At 44.2% G+C, this 8,734-nt stretch overlaps 1 protein-coding gene across 5 annotated transcripts in view; it reads left to right on the forward strand.

The window, feature by feature from the left end:
• The first annotated feature begins 391 nt into the window (after positions 1-391).
• Positions 392-8,734, forward strand: part of ZNF573 (zinc finger protein 573) — a 49,062-nt gene continuing 40,719 nt past the window's right edge. For 3 of the 5 annotated variants that reach the window (XM_025367905.1, XM_025367903.1, XM_025367906.1), the window contains exon 1: positions 1,276-1,322. The gene's annotated coding sequence lies outside the window, so the exon portion shown is untranslated. Of the gene's footprint in view, positions 1,323-2,317; positions 2,432-8,734 lie in introns of all 5 variants that reach the window. The other 2 variants (XM_025367901.1, XM_025367902.1) reach the window with 2 other exon arrangements.

Raw genomic sequence — 8,734 nt, forward strand, 5'->3', positions numbered from 1 at the left:
ATTCACTTTTTAAAAAGAGGAAAATTGGCCGGGCACAGTGGCTCACACCTGTAAACACAGCACTTTGAGAGGCCAAGGTGAGTGGATCACCTGAGGTCAGGAGTTCGAGACCAGCCAGATCAACATGGTGAAACCCTGTCTCTACTGAAAATACAAAAATTAGCCGATGTAGGGGCGCATGCCTATAATCCCAGATACTTGGGAGGCTGAGACACAAGAATTGCTTGGACTGGGCAGGCAGAGGTTGCAGTGAGCTGAGACTGTGCCATTGCATTCCAGCCCGGGGGACAAGAGTGAAACTCCGTCTCAAGATGGAGTTTTTAAAAAACAAATAAAAGATAGATTTTTAGAAAATAAATAAAAAATAAAAATAAAACGAGGAAAATTCTGTCATCTGTGACAACACGGATAAACCAAGAGGACATTATGCTAAGTGAGAGAAGCCAGGAACAGAAAGACAAATACAAATATCACATAAGTGGTATTTGTGGAATCTAAAAAAGTCTAACTCTTAAGAGGCAGAGAATGGTGTTTACCAGAGACTGAAAAATGGGGGAAAGGGAGATATTAATTAAAGGAGTACAAAATTTCAGTTAGTTAGCACTTTAGTAATCTATTGCACAGAATAGCAACTACATAAATAATGTGTTGTATGTTTCAAAATTGCTCAAAGAGTAGATTTCAAATGTTTTCACCACAAAAAAGTGAGGTGACAGATTTAATTAGCTTGACTTAATCATTTCACATTGTAAACATAGATCAAAACAGCATATTGTACTCTATCAGTATATAAAACATACAATTAGTATTTGTCCATTCTTTAAAAGTTACTTTTCTCATACCTTATAACAAGGCTGGACCTCCTCAGGGGACACAGAGCAGAGTCCCCGCCCTCGGGAGCTCATACCCGATCCCCCACGCTCGCCCTCGCGGCCACACCTTGAACCCCCTCCCCGACCGGCTCTACACTCAACCAGCCCGAGGCTTCCGGCAGCTCCGAGTTCGGATTCCCCTTCTCAGCCTTCTGTGGTCACTGAAACCCTCAGGACTCCGAGGACAAGTCGAACATGGCTTCGTCTCAGCTATCTTCGCCAGCGCAGTAAGTCTCTGTGTCTGCGCACTCCGGGTAGAGGGAAGATTAAACCCTCCGGGAGCCAGTGTCCGGCGGTGCCTGCAATCTAACCGGGATTTGGGGTTCCGAGACACTTTTCCCACAAGCCACCGCCGTCATGGATCTTTAGGCTTAAACTACATTTCCCAGAGGGCAACGGGAACACCCACTCTATGGCTTCCCTTCCGTTTTCGCGTGGTTCTTTTGCAAGGTGAGTTGAACTCATTTCAGGATAGGCATAGGGTACTCGCAGGCAGAGCTCTGGGCAATCAAGTTACATTGGAGCCCAACCTAAACCGGCCGGGGTGGTGGAGGAAGCGCTTAAACCGTGGAAGCCTGTAGTTGGATGACCAGTTGTTATCGGAATCTCAGGCCCGTGGGTGCATGAACAGCAGAGGAGGGTATTTGAGTGCGCACGTGAGAGAATGTTGTATATGTCAGATGGAGAATGTTTGAGAGTGTGTGAGAGAGAAACTGTGCGTGTGAGAGGCTGTGATGTGCCTCCTTGACGGTGGGTGCGGTTGTGAGGCTGTGACAGGTGAGTGAGTGGCTGTGCTTGCGTGACGGGGATGTGAGGTGCTTGTCCTTTTCATGTACGTTGATTGCGGTGGCACTGCGGTGTCACTTTGAGTCGTGGCTGTAGGTTCCTGGATGCGTCTTCTCCCCTCTCTCCTCACAGCTGCTTGCGGCTGACACACACACAAAAAATGTCTGCAAGAGGGAAATTGGATACTGAACTCTAAATGAAGTTTTCCAGCAAGAAGGCATTGACTTGCTGTGAGATTGGAAACGCCTGGGAGCTTATTTCTTTGTGAACTCTGAGAGCGAGCTACTTGTCTCAGAACCTCATCTTTCCCAGAGCTCGGACCCCAGGAACCTGCTGTGAACTCATACCCAGATTCCAGCCTCCCTCCTACCTCCATGTGTTAAAGTGTGTGAACAGGGAAGGTGTGGAGGGTATTGTGTTACGAGGCATTCCGTGCTTCAAGGAAGGACCTGGTAACTCATGATTCTTTTCCCCCTCCTTGGTCCTGCTATTACTCAAAAGGACTCTGATGAGGAGGAAAAAAATTCTTTCACGTCTAAAAATCAATGTTTAGGCTAGTTGGCTTTTTTCTTTCCTAAGATTACTGGTTTTAGGGCATGCTTTCCTTTGTCTGAAATGTGTCTGAATGTCCTAATACCAATCTGCTTTTTTCCCAGTAGATTTTGGGAGCCATTGAGCTGAATCTCATTAACGTTCTCATATTCTGCCGAGTGTGGTGGCTCATGCCTGTAATCGCAGCATTTTGGGAGGCCAAGGCGGGCGGATCACTTGAGGTTAGGAATTCGAGACCAGGCTGGCCAACATGACGAAACCCCATCACTACTAAAAATACAAAAATTAGTCTGGCGTGATGGTGCACGGTTGTAATCCCAGCTACTCGGGAGGCTAAGGAAGGAGAGCCCAGGAGGCGGAGGTTGCAGTGAGCCGACATCTTGCCACTGCACTCCAGCCTGGGCTACAGAGCAAGACTCTCAAAAAAAAAAAAAAAAGTCTCATATTCATTTGGCATATCATTCAGATTCTTCCATGTATTCTCATATGGTAAAGAGAACCTAAAAATTCAGTTTAGCATCAAGGACAGCAATCTTCCTCTGTTTACGATTATTGTTGCTGTTACTGATGTAGTTTGAGACAAAGGGGTAACTTATTCTTTTAAGGTTGTAAGAGTATAATGCTTTTCATTTAGCATATTTATATTGTTGAGGCCTAACTTTCTAACATGCGGTTTCACTGTCAGCCAAGATTTTCTCATTGATAGTCTGAGTAAGAAAAGGAAATGATTAAGAAAATAGAATGGAGCTGGGTGTGGTGGCCACTCCTGTAATCCCAGCACTTTGGGAGGCAGAGGAGGGCAGATCACTTGAGGTCAAGAGTTGGAAACCAGCCTGACCAACATGGTAAACCCCGTCTCTACTAAAAATACAAAAATTAGCCAGGCATGGTGGAGGTGCATGCCTGTAATCCCAGCTACTCAGCAGGCTGAGGCAGGAGAATCACTTGAACCTGGGAGGTGGAGGTTGCAGTGAGCCGAGACTGAACCACTGCACTCCTCGTTCTGGTGACAGAGTGAGACTCCATCTCAATTGAAAAGAAAAAAAAAAAAGAAAAGAAACGAAATAGAATGGGAGCTGGGTGCCATGGCTCATACCTGGAATCCCAGCATTTTGGGAGGCTACGGTAGGAGTATCACTTGATTCAGGAATTTGAGACCAGCCTAGGCAACTAAGTAAAACCCTGTCTCTACAAAAACATCAAAAAATTAGCTGGGAGTGATGGTGCACACCTGTAGTCCCAACCACGTGGCAGGCTGAGGCAAGAGGATCCCGTGAGCCCAGGAGATTGAGACTGTAGTGAGCTGTGATTGTACCACTGCACTGTAGCCTGGGTGACAGAGCAAGACTCTGTCTCAACCAAGAAAGAAAGAAAGAGAGAGAGAGAGAGAGAGAAAGAAAGAAGGAAAGAAAGGAAAGAAAGAAGGAAGGAAGGAAGAAGAGAAAGAGAGGGGAAAGAAAGAAAGAAAAAAAAAAGAAAGAAAAGAGAAAGGGAGAGAAGGAGAAAGAAAAAAGAAAGAGAAAGAAAGGAGAAACAAAGAAAGAAGAAGAAAGGAAGGGAGAGAAAGAAAGGGGAAGAAAGAGGAAGAAAGAAAGAAAAGGAAGGAAGGAAGGAAGAAAATAAATCGAATAGGAATGCTGGGCAGTGTTAATGTCCTGCTTCTGGTTTGTGACTATTTTAATATGAGTCTAATCTGCGTATATATTTCTTTGTTTTTTATAGCAACAGGTTCTCTGTTGCACAGGCTGGAGTGAGGTGGCACATCATGGCTCACACATTTTTCTTTGACTATACCAGTTGCATAAGATCAAGCATAGAGTAAAAAAGAGTTAGATTTACCTAAGGTTGTGATACAATGAGCCCTTTGTTTCTGTGGGTTCCACATCTATGGATTCAACCAACCACAGACTGAAAGTGTAATTAGGCTTACCTATGATGGTTGTGTCTGTTCTGAACATGTACAGACTTTTTTCCTTGTCATTATTCCCTAAACAACACAGGATAACAACTACTTATATACCATTTATATTTTTTAAGGTATTATAGGTAGTCTAGAGATTATTTAAAGTACAGACACTCCTTAACTTCTGCTGGGGTTGCATCCAGATAAACTTCTAACTCCGTTGGAAATCCAGGAACATACTGCATGAGTATAACTTTAACACTGTCCTAAAGTCTAAAAATTGTAAGTTAAACCATTGTAAGTCTGGGACCATCTGTATACAGGAAGATGCATGTAGGTTATATGCAAATACTATACTTTTTTTTTTTTTGAAATGGGGTCTCGCTCTCGCTCTGTCACTTAGGCTGGAGTGCAGTGGTGCAGTCTTGGCTCACTGCAACCTCTGCCTCCCAGGTTCAAGCAATTCTCCTGCCTCAGCCTGCTGAGTAGCTGGGATTACAGATGCGCGCCACCACACCCAGCTAATTTTTGTGTTTTTAGTAGAGACAGGGTTTCACCATGTTGGTCAGGCTGGTCTCAAACTCCTGACCTCAAGTGATCAGCCTGCCTCGGCCTCCCAAAGTGCTGGGATTATAGTCATGAGCCACCACACCCGGTGAATACTATACCATTTTATATAAGGGACTTTAGTATCCATGGATTTTTGGTATCCATGGGAGTCCTGGAACCAGTTCCCCTCAGATACTGAGAGACAACTGTATTTCAGCAAAAATGAAGCAGAGAAGCTCATGGAGGTGAGGATGTAAGCAAAAGAGTGGTTATAATGTGGGATTATGCTGTATAGGCCTATGTTGGTGATATTGTGGGTTTGGTTCCAGACCACAGAGATAAAGGCAAGTATCAAAATAAAACTTTGGGAGGCTGAAGCGGGCAGATCACGAGGTCAAGAGATCAATACCATCCTGGCCAACATGGTGAAACCCCATGTCTACTAAAAATACAAAAATTAGCTGGACATGGTGGCGGGCACCTGTAGTCCCAGCTACTTGGGAGGCTGAGGCAGGAGAATAGCTTGAACCTGGGTAGTGGAGGTTGCAGTGAGCCGAGATCATGCCACTGCACTCCAGCCTGGTGACAAAGCGAGACTCGTCTCAAAAAAAACATAAAAAATAAAAAAAAAAAAAATAAGTTGAGCCTGTTTGGTCTTGCAGTGCATATAAAAGTTATGTTTAAAGTAGTCAATTAAGTGGGCAACGACATTATATCTAAAAAATCTACATACCTACGTTGGGAGGCTGAGGCAGACAGATCACCTGAGGCTAGGAGTTCAAGACCATCCTGGCTAACATGGTGAAACTCTGTCTCTACTAAAAATACAAAAATTACCCAGGCATGGTGGTACATGCCTATAATCCCAACTACTTGGGAGGCTGAGACCGAGCCATGAAAATTGCTTGAACCTGGGAGGTGGAGGCTCCAGTGAGCTGAGATCGCACCACTGTACTCCAGCCTGGGCAACAGAGTGAGAGCTTGTTTCAAAAAAAAAAAAAAAAAAAAAAAAGTGCAACAATGAAGTTTCCTGCATGGATTGACTCTTCCTTTCACAAAAGATTTTTCTGTAGCATGCAATGTTGTTTGGTAGCATTTTACCCACAGTAGAACATCTTTCAAAGTTGGAGGCAATCTTCTCAAACCCTGTCCCTGCTTTATCAACTAAGTTCATGTAGTATCCGAAATCTTTTGTTGTCATTTCAACAATGTTCAAAGAATCTCCACCGTGAGTAGATTACCATCTCCAGAAACCACTTTTCTTTGCTCAACTATAAGAAGCAACTCCTCATCAGTTCACATATGCTCACCCTCAGGCTCCACTTCTAATTCTCTTGCTATTTCCACCCCATCTGGAGTTCCTTCCTCTGTTGAAGTTTTGAAGCCCTCAAAGTCTTCAAAAAAAAAAGTGAGGGTTGGAATCAACTTCTTCTAAACTCCTGTTAATGTTGACATTTTGACCTCCTCCCATGAATCGCAAATAGTCTTAATGGCATGTAGAGTGGTGAGTTCTTTCCACAAGGTTTTCTATGTACTTTGCCTACATCCATCAGAGGAATCACGATGTATGGCAGCTATAGCCTTATGAAGTGGATTTCTTAAATAATAGACTGAAAATCAAACTTACTGCTTGATCCATGGGCTGCAGAATGGTGGTTGTGTTAATAGGCATGAAAAGAACATCAGTGTCCTTGTATATCTCCATCACAGCTCTTGGATGACTTGTGCATTGTCAATGACCAATAATATTAAAAAAGGTATCTTTTTTTCTGAGTAGTAGTAGTGACATGGAAGAAGATGCCATCTGGGACTTTTCATAGCTAGAGAGGAGAAGTCATGGCCATTAAAGAAGGCTGTTTTATCTACATTGAAAAATCTGTTTAGTGTAGCTACCTTTGTCAGTTATGTTAGCTAGATCTTCTGGATGACTTAGAACAGCTGCTACATCAGCTCTTGTTGCTTCACCTTGCACTTTTTTTTTTTTTTTTTTTTTTTTTTTTTTTTTTTTTGAGACAGAGTCTCACTCTGTTGCCCAGGCTGCTGGAGTACAATGATGCGATCTGGGCTCACTGCAACCTTCGCCTTCTGGGTTTAAGCAATTCTCCTGCTTCAGCCTCCTGAGTAGTTGGGATTGCATGTACCTGCCACCACACCAGACTAATTTTTGTATTTTTAGTAGAGATGGGGTTTCACCATGTTGGCCAGACTGGACCTTGGACTTTTATGTTATGGAGATGCCGTCTTTCCTTAAACCTCATGAACCATCCTCCACTAGTCTCAAACTTCTCTTCCACAGTGTCCTCACCTCTCTCAGACTTCACAGAATTGAAGAGAGCTTAGGGCCTTTCTCTGGATTTGGCTTTGGCTTAAGGGGATGATGTGGCTGGTTTGATATTCTATCCAGACCATAACATGTTTTTCATATCAGCAATAAGGCTATTTTATTTTCTTATTCATGTATTCAGTGGAGTGGCACTTTTAATTTGCTTTAAGAACTTTTCCTTTGCATTCACAACTTGGCTACCTGTTTAATTCTAGAGGCCTAGCTTTTGGCCTGTCTTGGCTTTGGACAGAGGACTGATTTAATTTTTTTAAAAATCCAATCATTTAATCAGCAATTTCCATCATCAGCCTTCCCCGAGGGCCAGTGCACCTACCTTACCTCTCCCTGCACACAGGCCAGAAACACCAGTCCTTAGCTGACTGTGGGCCTGCACAGTACATTGCCGGCAGGAAATCTCTGAAGTTTTCCAAAAGCCAGTCATTGGAGAGTGGATTGAAAATGCAATGGGAGCAGTTTGAATGTGGGGCTTCCACTGCCACAAAGTTTTCTCTTGAAGACCACATTTTTCAGAGGCTACTGGGGCTAAAATAATCTTGATGTCTCGGGTTTTCCTATGTCCGCATGGTTATTGGGGGCCACATAGTAAGATAGTCATGTCAAAGGGAGAAACCAACACAAGGTAATTTTGGACCTAGAAAGATGCCAGACATGAACCTGCAGGGAGAGCAGAGGTTGGGATTTCAGAGCTGCACTAGAGAAGGCCTCTGGCATAGACAGGGTGTTGGTTTTGGCCTCTCATCTGTGTGAGCCTGAGAGGAGAGGGATTGTGTGACTGAGGGTGACCGAGGGTGGGAGTGAGTGTGCAGTATGCATGTCAGTGAGCGCGTGTAACAGGGTAGGGTAGGTGTCCACAACAACCTATGCGGTTGTGACGCTGTGAGTGGTGTGTGAATGTGCTCCTGTGACTAGAAAGACTGGCTTTTGTGTGAGTGTGGGTTGTTGGGCTCTGTGTGTGTCACTGAGTTGGTTACCTGCTGGTTCCTCTACCCTCTTAACTTACAGCCATTTGTAGCTTAAAGAACTGGCCCTATCAAAATCAGATAAAATATTAAGAGAAATCTCTAAAATAAAACATTTTATTTGGGAAAAACAGAATTGCAATTTGGGTGTAAACCTCTGAAGGTTTGCTGCAAGTCAGCTGACAAAAGGCAGATTAATAGGAGAAAAGAAAGACAAATTTATTAACGTGCATGTTAATAACATGCATGACATTCTGGAGGCCCAGACTTGGAACCAGTGTCTGAAGGGTGAGCCAGTCTTGTGGGACAAAGCCCTCAACCTGAGGGATCTGATCCTATCTCCAGGTAGATAGTGTCTGAATTGAATTGGAGGACACCCAGCTGGTTGTCCATTACAGAACTGATTGCTAGCTTGGTGTGTGTGGAAAAACCTGCACATGTTTGCTCACAGAAGTCTTCTGTGTTGAGTTTTGTGTAATAGCAGAGGAAAAATCATTTGTGTTTTTTCCCACTCAGAGGGCTTTATTAGAAAGAGAAATGTTGGCCGGGCGCGGTGGCTCAAGCCTGTAATCCCAGCACTTTGGGAGGCCGAGGCGGGCGGATCACGAGGTCAGGAGATCGAGACCATCCTGGCTAACATGGTGAAACCCCGTCTCTACTAAAAATACAAAAAACTAGCCGGGCGTGGTGGCGGGCGCCTGTAGTCCCAGCTACTCGGAGGCTGAGGCAGGAGAATGGCCTGAACCTGGGAGGCGGAGCTTGCAGTGAG

Source organism: Theropithecus gelada, chromosome 19, assembly GCF_003255815.1.
Source record: "Theropithecus gelada isolate Dixy chromosome 19, Tgel_1.0, whole genome shotgun sequence".
In the NCBI taxonomy this organism is placed as follows: domain Eukaryota; kingdom Metazoa; phylum Chordata; class Mammalia; order Primates; family Cercopithecidae; genus Theropithecus; species Theropithecus gelada.